The sequence below is a fragment of the Pseudorasbora parva genome, chromosome 17 (assembly GCF_024679245.1).
Source record: "Pseudorasbora parva isolate DD20220531a chromosome 17, ASM2467924v1, whole genome shotgun sequence".
Taxonomy (NCBI): Eukaryota; Metazoa; Chordata; class Actinopteri; order Cypriniformes; family Gobionidae; genus Pseudorasbora; species Pseudorasbora parva.
The window spans coordinates 8,468,694-8,487,519 of NC_090188.1; the positions used below are offsets into that span (position 1 = coordinate 8,468,694).

The window sequence follows — 18,826 nt, forward strand, 5'->3', positions numbered from 1 at the left end:
ATAAGTATTCACGGACGAGTGGATCTGCATCTGAGCGAGTGTTTATGGGCATGCATTTTCTCTCTCGCTCTAGTCACGCGCGCGCACCCTACCGGGAGAAGAGCCCGTATGGCCCATACAAGGACCTTCCGCTCTATTAACATCAAACCGAGCCATACTCGAAAAAAACTCTCCAAAACTTGTGAGAAACCGGAAGGGGTATTTTTGACAAAGAAATACTCCATCAAACGTCCAACATTAGTTTTTGAAACTTTGTCTATGTTTCCCCCAAAACACACAGTCTGAAACAAATATGAAAACGAATTAGTCAAAAATCAACTGTAAAATAAAACTAAATCAAATATTAACTATCAAATATGAATTAAAATGGAGGGTGCTTAATATTAGTTTAATATTAGTTTTGCAAACTGGATCAGCTGATTAATTGGAAAAAGAAATCTTATTCAATAGAACACTTAATTCACGAATCAGGGCAAATTAGGGTGTCAAGATTTTTACTAAAACCTTTGTTTATTTCTCACACAAAACTATTCAGAAGACTTGTAATCGTGCATATGGATCATTTTTATGATACAGCCCTAATCTTTATTCACAATTTTCCTGAAAAAGTGCTCAAAATATTCTTCATAAATTCATTTTTTATGTTACACAGAATTCACTGGTTTGGAACAACATGAATAAATAATGACATATTTATCATTGTTAGGTGAACTGAACCCAGCTTTGAAGTCTGTTACCATCATAAAGCACACAAGCAACCATTAGTTCACCCTCTCTGACCGAACAAACAGCTTGTTCTTAAGAGCATCATGTCACAGTCACATCTGTGCTCAATTAAAATCTCAATAACTCATAATGGCGAGAGGTGTTCAGCTCCAGAACAGTATATGGAGATTATCAGGGAGGTCAAAAATATCAAGGAGGATGTGATCTAAGGCTATAGCTTACTTTACGACTCTGTGCCATATACAGTATACATACTGTGAACATTTATTGGCCAAGCCAAAATATCAGTTTATCCCTACTGTGCAGTATGAAGCATGCTATTCAGTTCTGAATACAGAATAGAGCCCTGTGTAGGCCTGTTTTCTTAATCCCACTCCCTCCCGCTGAATTTCTGACCATTACCGGCGCTCCCGCAACGTGTGTTCCACTCCCGCCCGAACCGCAATGTCAGTATCCACTACCGCCTGCACCCGCAAACATTCTGTTACTGCTCGTTTCATTCTGTTGTAAAAAGAATGTAAGGGGAAACAAAGTACTTACCAACACGATCATCATTTGAGAGAAATGGTAAAGGTGAATGCATATACAAACAAGTTCTCCATTTAGGATTAGAACGAATTCAACCCAATCCCCTTTGGTGAATTGAATGACGACGTTATCTGTCCATCATCGTATTTTAAGCCCTATACGTTATTCCTTGAATAAATATAAATGCATTGACAGAAAGATCTCGGAGAATCTAAAAAACTTTTGAAATGACAGATAGCATCTGGATATAATAGTTTTAGCAGTGATCTCACGTTATCTGACTGCAGTTAAGAGTCTGACGATCTATTATATAATAATATACATCAACTCTAACATGCTTTATTAAATAGGCTACATCATAAAATCTCAAAATATGCATTCATTTAATCAATTTTCCAGCGAGTACACTTGAGATAGCCTACAATGAAATTGTGCTTAATGCTGGAACTATTGGTCGCTCCGTGACACGCGCTTTGCATTCCTTAGTTCAGGGCTATTCAAATCTTACCCTGGAGGGCCAATGCAGTGCAGAGTTTAGCTCCAACCCTAATCAAACACACTTGAACATGCTAATCAGTGTCTTCAAGATCATTAGAAAATCACAGGTGGGTGTGTTTGATCAGGGTTGGAGCGAAACTTTGCACCGCATTGGCCCTCCAGGTTAAGATTTGAATAGCCCTGCCTTAGTTCCTATGGAAGTGTATGAGAGTGTCCTAACCACTGATCTATATAGATTGATATATAGATTTATATTGATATATATACATTTATATAGATCAGTGGTTGTAGCTCTATTTATCAGCAGCACTGGCCTAAACGTAATTGGTTGGAGCGAGAACGTGCTACAACTGGTCAGCACGATATGGCCGTTATCTGATTGACTTAAGTAGACGGTGGGTGGAGTCTAGGGATGCGCGATATACCGGTACTGGAAAAATACCGGTATATATTTTATTTAAAACGGTACGATATCATGATTTGGCACATTTCGGTATATGCTGCTTTTCCGAAGTTCACCGCTAGATGGCAGTGCGCTACCCCAACTGACCCGAAACAACCGGCTAATGTGACAACAACATAGACGGACAAATGGATAAAGCAGTTGAATCTCACTCAAGATGCCCAAAACGAATGAATAAAGAGAGGAGTAGAAGTGACATTTGTAATGACTTTGCTTATAAAACTGATGAAGAACCATCAAACCTAGCCAAGAAGCATCTGTCACGATCCTGACTTTAGGACTTCTTAAGAGATCGACAGGTCAGTGAATCATTCAAACCATCTCATTTAGACATTTATTTTCTTTTAACACTGATCAACGCACACACACAGCCTAACATAAGATCGAATATCACAATCTCCAGCGTTCGTTTCAACCAATGACATTTAGATCTCATTATATTTGCACGCGTACTATTGCACTATTTACATTCGCGTTAGACACAACCGCCTGTGTTTATGTGAATTAGAGGTCTTCACGGGGCACCCGAGACCCGTGGACCCGGGATCCGACCCGGGACCCGTACGGGTTCGGGTCTATTTTTTAAATGGTCAGCCGGGTCCGGGTCGGGTCCTAATCTATTACTTCGGTTCCCGGGTCTGTTAATGTTGTAGCCTATGTAATACGTCAATCGGACTCGGAGAACACCTGGCCGTGAGAGTCAGCGCGGCTTGTGTGTTTTGTGTAACTTACAAATTGCTAAATTAGGATAAGAAAAGTGTGAGCCGGGAAATGAGGTTTAGAAATACACAACAACAACAAAAACACAAGCGCTCTCTCTCTCGCGCGCGCGCGCTCTCTCAGCCTTTTAGAAAGCGGGCAGATTTAATGCATGCGCGCGGTAATAATGTACTCAAGAATATATTTCAAATCAGCAACAAGACCTCAGGTGAACTGTCACATAAATGTTTTCTGTGATGCTTAAATAGCGTAAAAAATTGTTCATATTTCAAGTTGCTCCAGCTGAGCGCGAGTGCAGTCTCAAGCGCGTGTCATGTTTCTATGGCAACCCGAGCTTCCGCAGACCGCAGTGACTGTAATGACTTTAAAAATAATATGAATGAACCGTCTTGTTTAATCTTAAAGTTCTGCTAGTCAGACTCAGAGAGATTATGGCAAATAAATAATGGTAACGCAAGCGGCCATGGCACTAAAGGAGCAATAGTTATTAGATCAAAAGGGCAAACAGTCAAAGTTATTATGCGAATTAACTCATAAATCCGTCACTGTGAAATAAAATTGACTTTTACAGCTGAAATGAGTGAATTAAGCATGCTTGGAACAATTAATGAGGAATATTGTAATACATCACAATCAAGGTACAAGGGAGACAACGGCTATATCGTTAGGTAGGCTGACTGAGACAAAGTTATTTTTCGCAGCTTGTTCATTAACTTGTTAACAACAGTAACGTTATATTGTGTAATATGAGACAATCGGGTCCAGTCGCGTCTGTGTCTTCCCGGCGGGTTCGGCAGCTATCAAATAATAGACGGGTCCATGTCGGTTCCGGGTAATATATTTTTGGCATTTTTCGGATCTGCACGGGTCCGGGTCCAGTTTTTGAAATAATAGACGGGTCCGGGTCGGGTCTGTGTTGAACATTGCGGGTCTCTTCGGGTTCGGGTGCGAATTTTTGGACCCGTGAAGACCTCTAATGTGAATACTCACTAAAGACGGACATTTGTACATAATTCTGTGTATTTGACTGTTTAAGGAAACTTAATGTGTAATGTGCGAGCGTGACTAAGTGACAGGCGTGTGTGTGTGTGTGTGTGTGTGTGTGTGTGTGTGTGTGTGTGTGTGTGTGTGTGTGTCGTATGAGCTCATATCTCCTGTAACTTAACTGTTATTACGAAATGCTATAAAATCTCTTGCGTGTTCAAATGATTTCCGTTCTCCATCCCGAGACGAGCGTGAAATGTTGAATCGGATTATGCAGATTGCTTTAGTGTAGTGCGATGTCTTTTGAAACCAGAAGCAATTTGCTAATTTTGAGAGATTTTTGCTGAAATTATTACTCACAAGAAAGTTTTCAAATGACTGATTTGATGTGATAAGCTTCGCTGATTAATTTACTAATAAACATTTGTGGTAATTTCCCACTTTATAAACTCAAAACTTGCATAATTGTTCTCATTCACGTGCAATATACCCGCGCTAATATCAGACCTTGTGGTATCGATTTAATATCGGTACTTCGGTATTAGATTGTGGTACCGTACCGAAGCCAAAATTGTGGTATCGAGCCATCCCTAGTGGAGTCTACCTATTTGTGGATTTGTGTGAGTCTAGACCAAGGGTGTCCAAACTCGGTCCTAAAGGGCCGCTGTCCTGCAGAGTTTAGTTCTAGCTTGCCTTAACACAACTGCTGGAAGTTTCTAGTAGGCCTATGCCTAGAAAGATCTTGATTAGCTGGTTCAGCTGTATTTCATTTGGGTTGAAGCCAAACTCTGCAGGACAGAGCCCTCCAGGAGCAGGATTGGTCACCCCTGGTATAGACGCTAGAAATGTTTCAAAATCCATGTGCTGTGCTGCGATTTACAAATGTGCAAGAGATTCACAAATGCAGAGGAAGCCATAAACAAATACACAGGAAACGATTCACAAATGGATGCAACTTACGCAAGGAAACTCTACTCCCATAGTTGTAATGTATTGGGAATGTATTTTTACAGAGAACTGTTCCACTCCTAACTTGCATAAACACCAATCAGGCATAACATTATGACCTTTCAGTTCACCACTGTTTCTTCCTTGGGCCACTTTTGATAGATACTGACCACTGCAGACCGGAAGAGCTACACAAGAGCTGCAGTTTTGGAGATGCTCCAAGTTTGACCCTTGTCAAACTTGCTGCCTATATCCCACCCACAACAGGTGTCGGGATGAAGACAATCACTTCACTTAATGGCATAATGTTATGCAAAGGCAAAATTATCTGTTGCTGCTTTCATTTCATAAGGCAGCGAGGCACCAAGTCAGCTGCCTAGGTTTTTGGACGCAGCAGTTGCCACAATTCAGCGTCATAGCTCATTACCATAAGGTTGATTTGATTTTAACTCTCCTCGACGCCCAAATCATTCAATGAGCCACTGCTCGCCGCCATCTCACATTGAAAATGAATGACTTCCAGCCACTTTGACGCTCTCACCAGCAGCGGTGTGAATGCACGGTTACAGATAAACTCCCAGAATTTATGTAGGCTAGATAATTAACATATAGCAAAAAGAAAATAAATAATAGCTTACTAAAAAACATGTAACTTAACAAATTAATTAAATAATAAATCACTTGGCCTAGCCTGCTGGAGGAAAAGAATATTACTTATCGACTGTGGTAAACTTTTTTTTACACAGCAAATTGTGTGACATGAACTGTATTTATTAATTTCTTTGACCACCAACTCATGCCAACGGTAACACACACACACACACACACACACACACACACACACACACACCCCCCCCCCCCATCTCGAGCAAGATTTGCATTGAGTTCCACTGTCCCAAAGCAGCCCTCTAATATAGAATATGCTTGATGGGAGGGTCCTGTCCAGAAGTCACTCTCCTCTCCTTCTTTTACCCCTCATCTTCTTTATTCTGTCCTCGTGACCTCTCTACGTTCTGCCTGACTGACCCTCCTGATTTAATGACCTCGCACAGACGGGACACTCCGATAGAATGGGTGAGAAGGAGAGCGAGAAAACGAGCGGGAGCCAAAAGCTAAAGCCAACAGAGTGAGATTCTGCTTAGTACAGATCAGAATTCTCCCATTTTATCCCTCAGATTCATCTTTTATTTTCTTCATCTGTTCGTCACTGTATCTGCAATTCATTCCACTCTCCTTCTCTGATACAGCCATTCATTTCAGCCTGTCACTCAAAATACCTGTCCCATCGCAAGCCTTCATTTCAAATGATCATCCCTCTCTGCCTCTCTCTTAGTCTGTACTCGTTTTCAGAGTGGATTTGAAAGGAGTGACAGACATGCCGAGTGAGAAAGCGTGGCAGAGGAGCCAGAAGATTCTATATCAAACAGAAACACTTGTGCACGCACACAAACACACCTCCGCTGAGCATTCATCATTTTTTGTTATTCCAACAAAGCTAATGCAACCAAAGTCCTGATGATTTCACTCTGATGTATAAACTGACATTCTTTCCTCACAAACTCATCAAGAATTCAGACCAGCCATAATACCGTCATAACACTTCAACCCAAATTATTTTAGCCTAAATTCATCATGGCTTTATAGCCATAAAATATAAAAAGGTCAATGGCTCGGTTTCAAAACCTAGTGAGCTGTCTCACCGTCTACTTCCCAGGCAGCATCTGAACTGAATAGAACATGAACTCATGAGAGACTGGTTTGAAACAACAGGTTTACAAATACCATTGCTCACATTCTTAAAGGTGGTTTGATTTGTTTTCAAAATTTAGTTTGGAGTTGGTACATTGCCAAGCCAATAACACAATATTTTATTAACCATAATGCAGCACACACAAATATTAGGTTAAATATTTAATTTTTAATTTTTCAATAGACTGAACTAAATACAGTGTGCGTGAGTGTGCGTGCGTCTGGCCCACAAAAACTAATCATAAATGTCAATTTGAAATTGACAAAGCTGATATAAAGCTTCCATTGATTTATGGTTTGGATAGGACAATATTTTCGGCCGAGATACAACTATTTGGAAATCTGGAATCTGAGGGTGCAAAAAATCGAAATATTGAAAAATGGCCTTTAAAGTTGTCCAAATGAAGTCCATAGCAAGGCATATTGCTAATAATAATACATTTTCAATATATAAAAAAAATCAATAATTTTGACCCATTCAATGTCTTTCCCTTTCGGCTGTTCCCTTCAGGGGTCACCACAGCAAATCATCTGCCTCCATCTAGTCCTATCCTCTGCATCCTCTTCTCTCAGACCGACTACCTTCATGTCCTCCTTCACTACATCCATAAACCTCCTCTTTGGTCTTCCTCTTGACCTCCTGCCTGGCAGCCCTAACCTCAGCATCCTTTTACCGATATATTCACTCTCCCTCCTCTGAACATATCCAAACCATCTCAACCTGGCCTCTCAAACTTTGTCTCCAAAACATCTCACATGTGCTGTCCTTCGGATGTACTCATTCCTGATCCTATCCATCCTCGTCACTCCCAAAGAGAACCTCAACCTCTTCAGCTCTGCTACCTCCAGCTCTTCCTCCGGTCTTTTCCTCAGTGCAACTGTCTCCAAACTATACAACATAGCTGGTCTCACTACTGTCCTGTACACCTTTCCTTTCATTCTTGCTGGTACTCTTTTATCACACAACAGACCTAACACTTTTCCCCACCCATTCCAACCTGCCTGCACACTGTTGACCCATACAATGTATTGTTGGCTATTGCCACAAATATCCTGTAAGACTTATGACTGGTCCAGGGTTATACACACACACATATACATATATATACACACACACACACATATATATATATATATATATATATACACATATATATATATATATATAGGGCTCGACATTAACGCTTGTCCGCTTGTCCGGGACAAGTTGATTTTTTGAAGGGACAAGTGAAAGACAATTTTCACGACGGACAAGAGCCTGATTAAAACAAAAAATAACTAGTGAATCACCAAAATGCAAGAATGATTGTGCATTAATTTAGTGCACGTGCGATCGATAGTGGATAATATATGATGAAATGACGATAACATGTTTGCGCTGTTGACACTCGTGCAGCCTCTCGAGGAGAAATTACAACACAAGCATTTAAGCTGTTTCCTGAATACAATCATGACTGAAAGTGACACTGATTTCATATGACAGTTCCATAAACATTACATTAACATTCACTTAAAGTCACTTACATTTTAGATGCAATATTGAGTGTGTTTGTTCTATTTCAGCAGCGAAAATCGCTCACAAGAGAACCGTAACGCGTCTCACAGCAACTGAACAATTCAGTGTTTGAATGAATCGTTTGAATGAACGACTCAATGACTCGCTCATTAAGACAGCCACCTGCTGCCACCTACTGGAGGTTTAGTTTCATGTTTAAACATACCGGTACTTTCCAACATTAATATTTGTCTATTCAAAACTACAAATCTCTAAACATTATTTAATTATTTAAGTTGTAATTTTTTCAGTGTAAATTATTTTATTTGATTGGTAACAGCCCTTATAGTGTCTTATTTTAATTTAATGTATTGATCAAATTTAACAATATAAAATGAAACCTGAAGCATAGCCTTTATTTAATAAGAATAGGGGAAAAATTCCCTTTTTAAAAGGTAAAAATATCATACATATCAAATGATTCAATAATTTTTTTTTAAATCACAAATATGCATATTTAAATATGTCAAAGCTAATTGAACACTGGGGAGAATATTGCTTCAGAATAAATTATATTTACAACGCACACACACAAAAAAATTATAAACTTTTCTCCGGACAAGCACATTCTTTATTCAGACAAGTGAATGAACGATTTACATGTTCACATAAACATGCTTAATGTTTATGTATGTATGTATGTGTGTGTGTATATATATATATATTTTTTTTTTGTTGTTGTTGTTGTTCTTGATATATATATATATATATATGTTTGTTTGTTCCTGATATATGTTTGTTTGTTTGTTTTTTATTAATGCTGGATTAATTGCATTCAAAATAAAAGTTTGTTTACGTAATGTATGCGTGTATTGTGTATAATTATTATGTATAATATATAAATGATTTAAACATGCATGTGTGTGGATTTATATACATAATAATTATACACAGTGCACACACACATTATGCAAAAACTAAATTGCATCCAAAATAAAATTTATCGACAGCACTTCTGTATCGTGTTACATGAACTGTATTATTTATATTTTTTGACCACACACTCGTACCAAAGGTAAAAAACCCCGCTCCTGCCAGAGTCCCATTGTCCCAATGCAGTCCTCTAATATAGAATATGCATTTGGCTTGATTGGAGCCAGGTCCTGTCCAAAATTCACTGTCCTCTATATATACACAGCTTAGTACTTCACTTGTAATGTATTATGAGATTACCTTTAAACAGGATGCATGCAATGCAAAGTTATATCATCAACCTTTCGAAAAGCCTTCATCTTGAGAGCATCTACAGTATGTTGCTTTAAAATGCAGCTCACAAGTTTTGGAACAGAGCTCATGCCTTTTGTATGAAAGTTGTTCCAATGTTCCCAAACTGAGCAACAGTTGAGGGACAAGTCCTAAAACTGAAGAACTGCCTTTGTAATCAATAAGTTCACCGAGTTCACCAGAGGCAAAAGGTGAACAATCTCAAATGTACATAGTCAATGAGGTAGAGTATCTCATCACAGCTCAAAGCAGAATATTTATAGCTCCGTATGAGAGGCAAAAAATGACAACTATATGCACTTCATAATGTCAGACACTCATAAGAGCATGGAGGGGACAAACAATTGAGCAAATTAAAACAAGCCCTTTGGATTGGATCACTCTGGAGTGCTTATGCATGCACAGGTGATCAGATCTGCTGTCCAGCTGGAAGTCTATATGCATGCTGATCATTTACATCACCAATTACCTCCTGACACAACACAACATCATAAACTCATAATGTCACTCACTGATGGTATGCCAGACATTCCTCTAACAACAGTATTACCATCAATCATAATAACACATTAAATGCGCTTATCAGTTGACACGCTGTTTTATTTGGTTCTTCAATAAGTTTCCGGGGGTGAACCCCCTCACGAGCTTAACGTGCGCTCATGGCAACCCGCTAGTTCACCTCATGAGCTCGCATGACATCTGAATAAATAACGAGACGCGCAGCAGGCGCACGCACCGCTACCCGATACGCGCAACTCTTGCGCAAAAACTAATAAACATTCAAAGGTTAAAAGACACATTAAAAACAAAAGCTAATAAAACACTGACACATTATAGAACACAACATATAGAAACTGACTGGCCAACGGAAAGTATGGTTTAAGATTATTTGCATCATGGTTGTCACATTGTTCAACATGTCTATGCGATACTGAACTAATGTTATAAATAAAAGTAGAGGTTATATAGTCTTGTGAGCAGTTTTCCAGAGTAAGTCAGAGTCAGCGCTCTTACCTGCTTCCTCCTCCAGATTAGTCCGGCCCGTGCGCTCTTGACAACCGACCGACCGACCGACCAACCGCTGATCCTGCAGCTGAGAGAGTGCCGATGCTCCGCGCGCTTACCGTCACTGCGCGCGCGCTCTCGCTCTTGCTCTTGCTCTCCCTCTTGCTCTCTCTCTCTCGTTCTCTCATGTTGCGGTTTCAAGTTTAAAACAAGTTGAATGCTTGTGACCTAGCAGCACCATCGAGTGTCATTTATCATCTACAAATGAAGCTGGCTAGAAATGTCATTTTGCACATCACTGCATTTCAACAATTAAATGATCATCCATTTCTTATACCAAATTACATTAATCCAAGGGTTTTTGTTTTCTTTTTTGATTAAACAAATGTTATAATATATAATTATATCAAATATTATAAATATATATAGGAAATAGTATAATAGTGCATTATAATAAAATAAAATAATACTAATACTATATAATATTAATATTATATAATATAACCCGATGCTGCTTTCTAAAAACATGTTGAACCCCAAATTGTGAGTAAGCTACATTTTGTAAAATAAAATAAAAAGGTCCTTTAACGCATAAACAACTTTACTGCATAAGTTTGTGTTTATCTTATTTGTAATATTGTAGTATATTATATGAACAGGGTGAGAATTATTTAATGACTTTCAGAGGGGATGACATTAAAAGCTAACCTTTTAACTTATAAAAAAGCATGAATTATTATAATACCAAGCTATGGAAAAAATTGCCAAAAGAAAGCATTGTGGGAAATTTGTTTGCATGTTTATTCAGTCAAACGTTTTCTGCATTCTGGCGGGTTGCTGTTAAAAACCTCAACCTGTTGGTTTTCATGTGTCACGTGACCAACTGCGATGCTTGATAATTTGTATAATAATATCTAACATTATAACCATGGTGAGAATTATTCAATGACCTTCAGAGGGGACGATTTTTGAAAGGAATTTCTGCCAATAGCTAACTGTAAATTATATCAAAGATGATTCACCAAAACACTAGGCTAATTTATGTTGATATATAAATTAATGTATATGATATGTTCAAAATTATAATTAAACAATAAACCATGATGATAGCCTATACTATGTTGTATTGATAAATACAGTCCAACATTTATAACGGAAAGCCCTCGAGCTCAAAACTCCTCCAAACCTCTCAATAATTCACAATTTGTAACAGATTGTAACAGCAAATGAGCAGCTTCTGTCATTATCATATTATATTATTGTATTATAATATTTTATATTATATTAGAGTGGGATTTTTTTCTAAGCAGTAAGCACAGCAAGGCTTCTGAGAATTTAACCTAGAACAGTGGATGATTTATACTACCAAGCGACGAGAATTTAGTTAAACATGCTTTTGTTATTCGTCCTTTGGCGGGGTGTTGTTGTTAAATTTAAAATGGCGCCTTACATATTGCAACTTAAACTGCGATTCGTCAACTGGCCACTAGGGACAGGTACCTCAAGCTGAGGTGACATGATGACTTTACACTGCATGGTTCAAGTGACCCAATTCCGATTTTTCCCTTTCCCTCTTATGTGGCACAGATCGGATGTGACGTGAACGTGTAAGCAGGAAAAAAACGCATTAATCCCGATATCCTCAGATTCGATTCTGGCCTCACTCCTATGTGGTAATAAATCCGATATGATTGGGATACATGCATGTGCGTCTGCCATGTAAGTGCAAGTCGTACGTCATTGAAAAAAAGGGACGGAGGTGAATGACGTCAACTCAGGTGGACGTGAACTGGCCCCGTCATCGGCCCCGTTTTAATTCTTTTTTCGGGTCAGGGCATCTTTGGCTGATTCGCCAGTGTATAGGCTATAGGTCACTTTTAAAAGATGATGTGAACGGGATGCAAGCATTAAAAAAAATCTGATATAGTCACCAAATAGGAATTGTGCATCAAGACCTGCATTGTAAATGCGGCCAAACAGACAGCAGACAAACGGCAATCCACCTGTAACTCAAAGTGACCACACCCTTAATTATGTAGAAATGTAAAGCTTTATATAATGTAAACGAAGTTTAAAAAAAAAAATAATAATAACAATTCACCCCCTCACAGTTGTCATGAAGTAGCCTGACAAGCCAGACCCACATCAAGATGTTTGGTCTGGAAACTCACTATTGACAGCTCAATCCGAGGGGCGGGATAAACGGTTGTCTTTTAAACTCCCTCTGCACGGCGTGCACGCAATTGGATAGCGCTACATCCAACCAGATACTAAAGATTAAACTTTAGCCGTATGGCCATATCCGGTCGGCAAACCTCAGAACACATCTTCCCTTCTTAAGAATTACTTCAGTGCCGTTCTTTGTTCTTTTCTCAGAGAAAAGCTCAACTCCCAAGTCTTCCAGAGTCACGGTCAAAGCGGATTAGAAAGACCGCCATTCGCCAATTTCTGTGTTTATTAGAAGCACACGCAAGCGCAACTCCGCTGTCATTATCTTAAGCCCTGCCCACCGACTCTAGACACGATGTGATTGGCCAGCTCAGAGTTTGGCGTTTACAGCTCAGAAGGATATTGAGAGTTGCTAGATGACACTCGCGGACAGATTAGAATTGCTGCCGCTAGGGTGCGTCTACATTTCTAGGCTAGTCATGAAAGGAAAAATGTGCCGTATATTAGCCATATATATACCAAAACCATAATTTGTACCAGGCTGTATACATGTTTTTCTACTGATTCTGCTCCCTTCTTGAGCCTGTCCCTAGCGGCCAGTCGATGAATTGCAGTTTAAGTCACTTTCGTATTGGCTTCAACAGAAACTAGGGGAGTTTGCCTAGAAACCAAACCTTTTCAAACTATTAATTCTCATGTGTCACGACCCATTGCCTTGCTTGACAATTTGCAAATTGTTCCAGACAACTCCTAACACGTGTTTTTCCAACCTTCTACCCAGGAAAGTGCACTGGAAAGGCAGTCAAACCCGTGAATTCGTACTAGTTCGTTTTACTCCCAGTTACAGGCTCTGATGTCACATACCCCGCGAAACAACAATACCAGCCCCTATGGATACAAATACATTTCCAAATATACAAATAACGTAAAATAAAAGGTACAGCAGCTTTTCTTACCTTATGCGTCGTTCTCCTCCATTTCCCTCAAATAAGCAAGGAGTAAGCACCTTTGGCGATACCGTATGGTCCGCCGTAAACTTCCATCTAACGTTAGCAAACGCTAGCCTTGATCAGGCAGTTTGGCGTGACGCGGAATATGGGAAGCCAAACAATCCAAAAGTGGGATGAGTCAGCGGGCTGTTACAGAGTTCGCGCCGCGCGGACATGTCATCTGCGCGGTTCAATAGACCGAGCCGCGCGGCCGACTCGTCAGCGCAGCGCGGACGTGTTTACTAGCGCTACCCAATGGGCAGCGCGGCGCGAATTAATCCGTTTTTTTCACGGTCTATGGAACTAATCCTCACCAGCCCTGCAATGAACAATTTAAACCGATACAAGTTCATTTGAAGCAGAAACTTCAATGACTTTGTTATCAATATTATGATATTATGATATAGCCTAATATCTATCTATCTATCTATCTATCTATCTATCTATCTATCTATCTATCTATCTATCTATCTATCTATATAAAAAAGATAGATATAAAAAGCTTAAGTATTACAGTCATGGGCGTCGGAAGCAAATAAAAAATGTAATTTACAGTCTACAAATAATAGCTGAATGCAAAACTTCATACAATAGGCTAATTAATTAGGCTACCTGAACATATAAACTCTGATATAATTACCAGGAGGTTGGCGCTTTCTCAAGAGGAATATGATATTGAAAATAATTAACGTTTGCTTTACAGATATTTCCATATAGCGTGCAGTTCAGTATCGACACAACACTGACTTGACTTTTCAAGATAATAAACAAAAGAAAATGCATTTCATCCCCGATTTCATTTGTCTACTGTAGGGAAAAACAATTAAACTTCAGCAGAGAACCAATGTTTGTAAGGAATGAGGGGTTTCTTTATTGTAGCCTATATTTGAGTGCATTTATGGTTCGCGCCGCGCTGCCCAGTGGGTAGCGCTAGTAAACACGTCCGCGCTGCGCTGAGTCAGCCGCGCGGCTCGGTCTATTGAACCGCGCAGATGACATGTCCGCGCGGCGCGAACTCTGTAACAGCCCGCTGACTCATCCCACTTTTGGATTGTTTGGCTTCCCATAGCGGAACGCTAACGTTACAAAGTCGTGAGTCGTGGTTTGAGGACTCAAAACCTGCCTGGCACGCAGCATATATTATATTATATAATATTATATTAAAATAACATTATAACCTGGATGAGAATTACAGCAAATGGGCACCCTTCTGACATTAATACATTATTAAGAGGTTGAATTTTGTCCTAAGCGCAAGATGGCTTTGCTGTCATCATGTGGACTTCACGTCACTATGAAGTTTCATCATTTAACGTTACTCACCCTAATGTAATTATTTCAGCAAGGCTTCTGAGAAAGTAACATATAAAAGTGGATGCTTTATACTAAGGAGCTACGAAAAATTTCACAAAAAAGCGCTGAGGAAAAACATAGTAAATGTAAATGATTTAGCAGGTTATTCAGTAAAACGCGCTTTTTTTCTTCGTCTTCTGGCGGCTGGATTGTGGGTTGCTGTTGTTGTTCAATTAAAAATGGCGCCTTGCTTCATTCTCAACCTATTGGTTCTCATGTGTCACGTGACCCATAGAGCCGCTTAATAATTTTAGCAAAAAATTGAGTTTTGTCTTCTGTAACCATTTGCGTTAGAATAAACAGACAAATAATTTAATGTATTACAAATCATAATACATTCAATTATTTGTCTGTTTTTTCTAATGCAAATGGTTACAGAAGACGTAAATATAGCTTACTCTACTGATAGTTTTACTGCGTTTTTAGATATATTTACATATTCTATTGCATTCGCTGATTGTAAAAAAAACTATCTAAAGGTTAACAATTTAAAACTCAGATTAATGTTACCACTAGTATAATCTTGACATGTATCACCAGAGATAGTTATTAATAATTAACGGTAAATAAACGGTACCACACTGAAAGACGAGTTGCCTGCCTAAACTGCCTCCGAGTTTTAGTGTGTTTGCTTGACACTCTACTTCCCTCTGCTGGACATGCTTTTCAATTAATGGGGGGGGGGGGGGGGTAATATATGGACTAGTACTTGGATGAGCAAGAAAAAGACTAGATTATTAAAGAAATATGACATTTAATATACAAAATTTAATTTTGCATTGCATAAAGGTTTAAGGTTATGTTTGGATCAATAATTTAATTATAAATGATTTTGTTTTGTTTTTGTTTATTTATTATGAACAATAATATAAGATTTTTGTGTTATTAACTGTTTGATGAAATGGATGTTTGTAGTGCACATTGCTGTGTAAAGAACACAAGGGGGCAGCAGCAGTTCATCCTGAGAATGCAGCTCTATCTGCAGCCCTGTGATGAGGAACTGGAGCAGAACAGAGTTTAGAGGACTGTGATGCAATTAAAATATGCTGGATTCATTAGGCATCAATTAGAACTCTGGAATACTTGATTCTAATTGGTCAACAGAGGCATTGTGCGGTCAAATATGTAAACGATATTGCGAAAATTAAATTATCCAGCTTATTCACTCATCAAATAAACACTCATCAAATAAACAATGTGAGGATGTGAATGAATTTGAGGTGAATTATTTTGTATAATTTAACCAATATCTTAAAGCTAACGTTTAACAGGGGAAAAAAAGTAGGCCTATGTATTTTAGTGCATTACAATAGGTGATAGGGGAACATGCCGCCTTTAAAGGGATAGTTCACCCAAAAATGAAAATTATTTGACTCAAGCCATCCTAGATATATATGACATTCTTCTTTCAGATGAATAAAATCAAAGTTATACTAAAAAAAAGTCTAATTAACTGGCTAATTAAAGCTTTATAATGGCAGTGAATAGCAGAATAGGTAGCCTAATAAAGTGATGTATTTGTGTAAGAAAAATATCCATATTTCAAACTTTATCAAATAATATATCTATTTTTTTATCAGACTGCTCTCCATATTTAACTTATTAAAAAGTGCAAAGCCTTTCACAGTTCAAACGCTTACGCTACATCTGACGGCACTTTCTTTGTAATTTGAATATGGAAGGCGGTTTGGCAGAAGCTCTCAGTATTTTACTTTATAAAGGATTAAATATGGATATTTTTTTACACAAACCCATCGATTTGCTTCAGAAGGCCTTTATTAACCACCCAGACCATACTTTTATAATGGATAAATGTACTTTTTTGGTCTTCAAATCTTGGGCTGCCATTCACTGGCATTAAAAGCTTATATTAAAAGACATTAATAGGAATATGAACATTGAATTTCACTCAATTAACCTATAGGTTTAATGAAAGTAAAAATGTTTAATTCATGGGCATATATGGCATGACCGCAGTATGCATGTGGGCTCGACCCAGGAATGTGTGACAGCATATGACAATACACAAAAGACCCCAGAGGACCCATTTGATGGAGTAACAAGGTTAGTCACCCTCCCATAAATATTAGATAATTTGACATTTTTGAGTAATGATAAGGTTGATTCAACTTATCATGTCAGGCGGTTTGACCCCTGGAAAACTTTGAAAATGTGTTGTTATTATTAAAATGTGTATTTGATTAAAAAAAATTATGTATAACCTTGACCACATGGTCAAACATTTTTATAGGTGTCCAAATTAATGCCTGATAGATTTGAATTGAGTTCAAAATGTCAGGTGGTGCGACCAGAATTGCAGTTAAACTAACTGAAAAAAGTCATGTTAATTCATGTTTTTGAATATATTAAATACATTTTAATAAATGTATAAAGCTTTCTGTAAGATATTAAGTTGTTTAACGGTGCAATCTACATATATATTTTTTTTTATATATATATTTTTTAATTTTATGATAGTATGGGTAACCATTTAAGCACATTGTCCATCTAAAAATCATATTCTTCAAGAATAACCAACACTGATACTAAAACAATTGCATATTGCATCTTTAAATTAATATTTTTTCATTTGTTTTTGTAGATGCCAATATCAAGCAAGGAGAAAACAGCACAACATAGAGCTCATTTAAAGGGGTGATGAATTGAGAAATCAGCTTTCCCTTGAGCTTTTGATATATAAAAGGTCATGGTAATATAAGAATATCCTGTAAGTTTCAGAGCTGAAAACTTCCTTGTTAGTCAAAGAAAAACTTTTATAAACACCAGGCCCAGCAAACGGTCTTGTGCTTCATCCTGACATCATCGACTGACGAAACACGCCTCTACAGAATAATAAGCACGTCCATGTGTGTGTGTGTGCAGTTTGTGCTTCTATCAACCGATCGGGCAGGCCAAGCAATACAAAAATAATATTTCAATCAATCGCGGGTGGATGAGAAATAAATCATTGTGTTTGTTTGATAAAGACGTTCACGAGCCCTGTGGTCGAGAGAATCATTCTGGTTGCCGCTTTCAAAACAATCCCTCCCTCCAATGAACTGACAGCGTTTACTTCTAAGTCTCCAGTGACACGCCCATCAAAACCCAGCGTTCAGGAGAGAGCCTCAAAACCAGTGTAGAAAATAGACTATCACTTATTAGTTATGATGTTTTTGAATGTAAAAACCACACGAACATCATTAGTTGACCTCAGACAACAGTATATATAAAAATAAAAAAGCCACTTCATGACACCTTTAAAAAGTGATCCAGTTGCAAGGGCAGAGTACCTTGCCAAAAGAAAAGCAAGGTTTTGTGTATATCTAGATAAATTACAACTCAAGTTAAGATGTTATGTTTTGTGGTAATTACACAGTTATTACATGTTAATAATAGAAATGTTTTAAATTTCTAGTTCCCTTTCAGTCGGTCACGTTCGACGTACGTCTCCATTCCCTCCTTCAGGGAACGAGGGTTACATACGTAACCGAGACGTTCTAAAGAATCGATAATCAAATGTTTTTATTTATTTTTATCATAGATTGATAGATTCTGGGCCCAATATTTGCACTAGTTCCATATAAAAGATGTTTTCATTTATTTAACTTGTTCCTTGAGGTTTTGTCTGTATTGTTTTGCACTTCTTGTTAATGAAATATTATTATATTATTGAGTTACATAAATTGGTCTGATGATTAAAATAAAGGCAATTGAAATCAGAATAAAATGCATTGACATTTTTACTTTTATCTTGTGAATATCAATCATTATTGATCACAACGTCAGGTGGTGAAACCGGTCATGGTCAGGTGGTGTAACCAGCATATTTTCATTTAAATGTATCAATTTCCACTGCAATTGCAAAATAAATATAATACAATAAATATAACTGTAAAACTTTATATAACATATACA

General features: G+C 38.0%; 1 protein-coding gene across 3 annotated transcripts in view; it reads right to left on the minus strand.

Moving 5' to 3' along the window:
* The window catches only part of cdh23 (cadherin-related 23), a 351,845-nt gene extending 336,778 nt beyond the window's left edge, over nucleotides 1-15,067 (minus strand). The window contains exon 1 of one of the 3 annotated variants that reach the window (XM_067422478.1): nucleotides 14,882-15,067. The gene's annotated coding sequence lies outside the window, so the exon portion shown is untranslated. Of the gene's footprint in view, nucleotides 1-10,409; nucleotides 10,520-13,525; nucleotides 13,590-14,881 lie in introns of those variants that run through there. The other 2 variants (XM_067422477.1, XM_067422476.1) reach the window with 2 other exon arrangements.
* Nucleotides 15,068-18,826: the final 3,759 nt, after the last annotated feature.